The sequence below is a fragment of the Dermacentor albipictus genome, chromosome 8 (genome assembly GCF_038994185.2).
Source record: "Dermacentor albipictus isolate Rhodes 1998 colony chromosome 8, USDA_Dalb.pri_finalv2, whole genome shotgun sequence".
Lineage (NCBI taxonomy): Eukaryota > Metazoa > Arthropoda > Arachnida > Ixodida > Ixodidae > Dermacentor > Dermacentor albipictus.
This window is the reverse complement of record NC_091828.1, coordinates 93,020,412-93,026,999: the sequence shown is the minus strand read 5'-3', so window position 1 is coordinate 93,026,999 and position 6,588 is coordinate 93,020,412.

Below are 6,588 nucleotides of genomic sequence, written 5' to 3'. Positions count from 1 at the left end.
TTGGACATTTATTCTCCAAAAGGACTGCTTTGCCCTTCCAGCATTTGCATGAAAAAATTGCGCAACCATCGAGAGAACAACATATGAAGGAAAATTCCTCGTGGAGAACGAGCCCTCTCTGGCGCGCTTAAATTGTGCGCCCCAGTGCTTCTTGCCACCTTTTGCATGCACCAGGTGCTGCACTTTCCTGTGAAAACCTAGCACGCCTTTCTGGTGTTTTTACAGTTCTGTTTCCCAAATAAGCACAAGAAGCAGGTGAATGTTGGCCGCACCATTCGAACGAAGAAAGATATTCGTTCGAGTCATGCAAGCACGAGCAATGTTTGCAGTTACGAGGTCATTTCGACATCTGTGCCATTTTTGAGAATTCGACTGTCCCGACGTCAAGGATTCAGTCTCACTCCTGGCACTCTCTCCACCATGCAAGTCACACGCAGGCAAGATTACTTCTTCTGGTGCCTTCTGCTTGAGTTCATTAGCTTGCACCATGAACATTTCCGACATAGAAAGTGGGCCGGAATGGCAGGCTTGGTTAGCTGTAAAGATAAATTCAGACCTGCGCCAGGTTCAGGAGAAACAAAGCAACTACAGAGTAATAAGTCCGCACCAAAATCGCAATTCTGCAGCTATGGATCGCGCTAAAAATTATCCAAGGGCAACTTATGCAAAATTCATATTATAGAAAATGCTACTGAAAAACATGAAACTAACAGTAGCACTGCTTAGTCACCAGCTATATCTAGCGGAGAGCCTACACTGGTGGGGGAGGCGCCAATTATCGATTAGCAATTACTGAAAGTGGTTGCCACCTGCTTATTTAGGCCTAAAAGAGAACATTCTCAGTGTCGTAAGATGGGGACTTATTTACTTGCGCCACTAGTGTTCAATTGTTACTGCTGCCATACTTAGCCATTGTATGCCCTCTCATGTAGGTTATGTATAGTTGTAGCAAATAATGCAACCTGTCATTGCGGGGAAAGCTTCAGACAGGTGACCTCTAAAAACTAAAGCAGGTTATACAGAAAAAAAGTGCTTTCAATAGGAGGATGCCAAAATGATATGTAATTTGCTAAGTAACCTTTCTTTTTGCTGCTTCTCAATTTCTAGTCTTCTGTGCACTTTGAAAGTTATTATACTTCACTAGGTGTGATCACGGTCTGCACTTCGCATTAAGGTGTCAGGACACTTCCAGTAAAGCAAAGAGAATGCCTGACTTTCCGTGGAGTGAACTACACCAGTGTCGGCCAGTGTCCACGTTGGTGGTGACAAACAAGCAATTAAAATCGGCAGCCGAGGTAGATACCAGTTTGTATCACGCATATATATTAATAAATAATTTGAAGTTTTTTTACTGTTGAGGAGAGGCTTACTGCTTAATCATTTACGTGCATACAATTAACTGTTCCGAGCATGGATTGAGCACGTTATAAGAAATGCCAGCCACCTGAAAATTCCGACACAAGAAGTGTTCGACAGAACTCCTACATAAGATGAGAAAAGTGCACCATCAGGATTCAGGCCTGCCAAACAGTGACTGCAATACAGTTTTTCAGAAATGCTATGCAATGGTAAAGCTACACAGGAAACGGACAACGAGAAACGGTAATTGATGGGATTTCCTGTTTCAGAGCTGCAGTGGAGCTAGAAAAAGCGCCAAAAGCACAGTATTTGATGGCTCTGCTAAAATTTAATGTACCTCGGCCAATTAATTGCATACAAGTCCCAAGTACAAGGGGACTTTTCCATTTTAACTTTAGCGCATTGCAACTGTCGGAGTCAGCAACGGAATGCATGACTCATGTGGCCGATAGCAGAACATGGCAGCTACGCAGCAAGCATGGCAGGTGATCTAAAAAAAAAGCATAGCTGCCATAGCAGCCGTGCTAAAAGTAATAGGCTAAAGAGCTGTGTAGTCGGCCTTAAACCGGAAACTGTGTACAATTCTTTTGGTGTGGTAAAATTTTTCTATGCATCTATTGTGTGCTACAGTACTACTGTCACTCCGACAAATCTTTAACGCTGTTGCCCATATGTAGAATTGCCCATATGTTGCCCATTGAGATTTACAGAGAGCTACAGCTTAAACATTCCGGAAGACCGGCACTTAAACGAAGCACACAGAAAAGAGAAATGAACTTATGCGCTATAGCTACGCTTTTACACCTTTATCAAAGTTTTCGTTGTGCGTTCATAGCATAGTGGTTTCTGTTGGTCCAAATGTCATTACACAGGGTAATTTTCTTTTCAATCATTCACAATTTACTCCGAAATAATACATGTATTTGTATGCGAGTTTTCCAGTCAGCAAGAACGCTGCCTGTGAATTTTAGTTAAGCTGTAGACTCTTCAGTTCTTCAGAAACAATGGTAGAAGTGGAATAGCAGTGAAGGAAGAATTCTGTACATCCTCCTAAATGTTACAAGGCTTTTCAACTTTACATAGTGAGAAAAGGGGTGGAGTACACAGCCCGGTGTCGTCATTTGAGCTAAAGAAAGCTGTATGACGACACCAGCTTGGTTCTACTGGTCTTGAACAAACCCTCAGATTTACTATATTATCTGGCGAGCCCAAATGTATCAATCTAAAACCTACAGAAATGCCACTTTCGACATGCACGAACTTGTCAAGGTTTCGTATGGGCATTGCATTCACTCATTCCTTCGTATATTCACGTATTAGTTCGGCAGGAACCCGTAAGGTGGAGCAAAGTAATTACTAAAGGGAAAATGAGGTATGCACCCAATCGCAGCAATTGCTACAAAGGATTCCCATACTTCGTCCTGGTCCAAGACTGGAATCCGGGACTACCGCCTTTCCGGGGCTGCCAGTCTACCATCTGAGCTAACGAGGCGGCTAGCAGGTCAACAGTAAAACACACTGAGAACAAATTTTTCTTTCACTGCGACACTTTTCTTTCGAGGAAACGATGTTGGTTTCCTTTGTAGCAATTGCTACGACTGAGTGGATGTCTCATTTTCACTTTGATAATTCCTTGGTATATTTGAACAGTAACGCTCGTGCAAGGGGATAGGAGTTACTTGATAAAAATGATGGCGTTGTATACTAAAAACGGTTATATCAGCTTCCAGTGCAAAAGCCTAATTCATAAATTGCTAACACTATCGATCACTTTAATATTGTATAACGGATGCACAAGTGTAAACCAATGTGCCCAGTGGTTCAGTAGCTGCATTTACAACATTAAAAAAAGCAGCTGCGTCATGCAGAAATGAATCTAAATAACACCTCTGGCCACATTGTGTCTCATGCAAGTGCTTTTGTTTTAAAATAAAGCCCCGGGAATTGCGCTGCCCAGCCTTCGCTATGCAGAGGGAAAATGTTTATTTTTGTCACTGTGGTTATTACCTGAGTTTGATAAGCCCAAATCACTCTTGGGTAAAATATAAACATTCAAGACCAATAAGACATACACGAGCAGCAGTAAAGATGCGTCTTTTCAACAAAACTTCACATAGAGCACGGTCAAGCAGGCAGCTAATCAAGCTTGCCATCTTTTCTTTGTTTACATAAAAATATATTTGTTCTGTTATGAATTATTTAGGCTGTGCATTTTGATTGGTGCTACTATGTGATGGTTGTCTCAATTTCATTGCGCAATAGCTGCGGTGGCCATTGTGCACCAACTAAATGTCAGAGTGGTCTTTGCAAGCGTTTTAATTATTTCACTATGTTTCAGCTTCCAAAGCAACACCCAGGCCATACGAGACACCGTAATGCATGGCTCACAATTAATTTCGGCCACCTCTGTGTTCTTTTTTTAACGTGAGCCTAACTAACACTGGTTTTCGCATCTCACTTCGATTCAAAAGCGACTGCTACATCCAGAATCAAAGCTGTGAACTCACGCTCAACAGCAGGACACTACAGCCACTGCACTTAGTTTTGCTGTCTGCTGGATGATGCGCGTTATCGCCTGCTTCCTTCTCTTTGACATTACAAGTGTTTGCATGGCTGCAGCCTCCTTAGAGTTACCAAATCAACAGATATGTAAACGCATGACAAGGTAAGAAATAAAAGGCAGAAATAAAATTCAGCACCAAGATGTGGCAGCTATCTAAGTTGCACTTTACATGTGAAAAAAAAAAACACCAGCTATAGCGTTTGTGTATCATTCAATTGAAAAGAGTTCGCTTAAAAAAGGCGTTACTGGTGGACACTTACTTGAATAGTGCAATAGCAGAGCTTGGGGCAATGTTCTGTAGTACCTGCAACATCTGCGTGGGATCAGTCACGTGAATTTGTGGAGAAGGGACCAGCAGCTTCATTTGGAGATATTACCGTGTGGGTACAACTGCGCACATATCTTGCAAAAAGTTTTTTTTCGCCCTTATGCAGATGCCACATTTGTGCAGCTAAGCGGAGGCAGAGGCCCAAGTACTGTCTGGAAGAGGTTTTTGCTGCACAAAGCATAACTTAGATACACGAGTTGTAGGCGGCAAATTGATCAGCATAACTTTGTAAACAAGCAGAGAACCTGCCGCTACGATGTGGCCATAGTGATGATGTCTGTCTGTGTTTTTTCCTTTTGTGTGTTCTATCTAGCGCTCGAAAAACACATTTAGTAAAATGCATGTGGTTATCATGCATGTACTTTGATGCTTTGATGTGCCCTATGTTTGCTAATATAGGGGCCGTCGGCTAGTCAAGCTCCTCTTAAAAGTAGCTTTTAGCGACTGCCCCATTCTCTTTGGAACGAAAGGTACAAATAAATGATTTGTATTTGTACTGCACGCGTTAGATATCTAACCCCTTCAAATGCGACAATCAGATTTACGTATCAAAGTTGCTTTCACTGTCCATGGACTGTGGTTATATAAAGAACATAGGTAAGAACAAAAACTCTGCAAAAGATGGCTGGTAGCATATAACATATCAATGCGCCAAGTAATATATAGTTCTGAGCGACAAAACAGTATACGCTGAAAAGTTGAACAAGTTGCTCTTCACGAAGTCTGTGAACACTCCTCTTTCCAAATGTAACTAATCTCCTAGCTCAACAGCGATTTGCACTCCTGTTTTCAACCGTGAATGCAGATGTGTTCGTGAAAACAAAAAAAAACATTGATTTTGTAATCACACAAACGAAATAATCGGGGTCTAAATGACCGTTTACCAGGCTAGAATTATTTCTCTGGGGAGTAAGCGCCGCATTCGTTTCAAAATGTGTAAACATTGAAACAACGATATCTGATATTAGCCTCTGAAGGAAATGAGCAGTTGGCAGGCGAACATACCCTTAAAATACAGGATATAACTGCAGAGGAACATGCAAAACAAGCTTAGGTTCGCGCATGAGCTGAGTCAGCATTAGTTTACGCTGAAATAGATTTTTTCTCTTTCGGTAGCTTACACAAGAGCCAATGGTGGTGGCAAAACAGGCAGGCAACCACCATTTACGATCAGCTCATGAACCACAAGTCAAACCTGCACCTGGTGTGCAGCAGTGCTTTTTTATTGAAAGCCGGTCGTTCTATTTCTTTTTCTCGTTTCTTTCTATGACAGAAATAGTGAACAACTTGTGGCAGTAACAAGGGCTGAGCAAAACAGCAGTCATTGTGCACTCATGTTGAAGGCAGAGTAGAAAACATAACTTTCCGGAACGCAAAACTAGGAAGAAAGCTTTGCCATACCCTCGCAAACCATGCTAAACTAGGTTGCATGACAAAGTGCAAAGCTGGCGTTGAGAGTACTTGCCACACGCTTAGTGTGCAAGGATGTCCAATGCGAGCTGTGTTGGTGTAATGTAAATGACTTTCCTCGATTCTATTCCCAGGGTGCTGTTGACAACTGGCTGTCAACAGCACCCTTGCGCCCAATCGCGGCGTTTCACGAATCGCGATCGAACTGTGTAAGAAAGTCGCACTTTCGCCCGAAAGGCGAAGCATGGATGGCGATAGCAAAATAGCGGACACTTATACGAAGTAAGGATAGTAGTTTCATTTTCTGTATAAACTCGTAAGCATCGGCATACTAACTACATTAACAAGCATGGTGTCACGTGAGCACTAGCACACGTAAACGCATCTCACTCGATCACCGCGCAAACTGGCTGTCAAAACGCTGGCGTGAGGAAACGCGGCAGCAGCAGCGAGCGAAGTAACATTTGTGCTGTTTATTGCTTCGATGCAAAGTGAGCGACGAGAGCACACAGCACACGTAAATGTAGAAGCCACCGACGCAACTAGGCTCCGCCCCCAACGCAGATCATACTCAAGGTAAGGCCGTGCGACTGCGCGCAGGCGCCGCGTGCGCTGTAGCTGAAGGAGTAGAACGCCGCAGCTTCGCCCCCTCCCACCCCCCCACCGTTACGCTTCTCCCTACAGTACGCTTCTCCCTACAGAACCACCGCTTGTTGGTTCATTCGTGAGACGATTGCATTCTTTGCGAATCAATGGCCTCGACTGCATCGTTCCCAAGTAATTTCTGCGCACAAGCTGTTAGAACCATCCCAAGTATCAATGCGTATGTGGTTTTGCCACATTTACCTACTGCGGCAGTAAGCGTTGAATTTGATGTTATATTTCCAAATAAGGCTAAGCTTCTGCTTACTTCATACCCAAAAGGTTT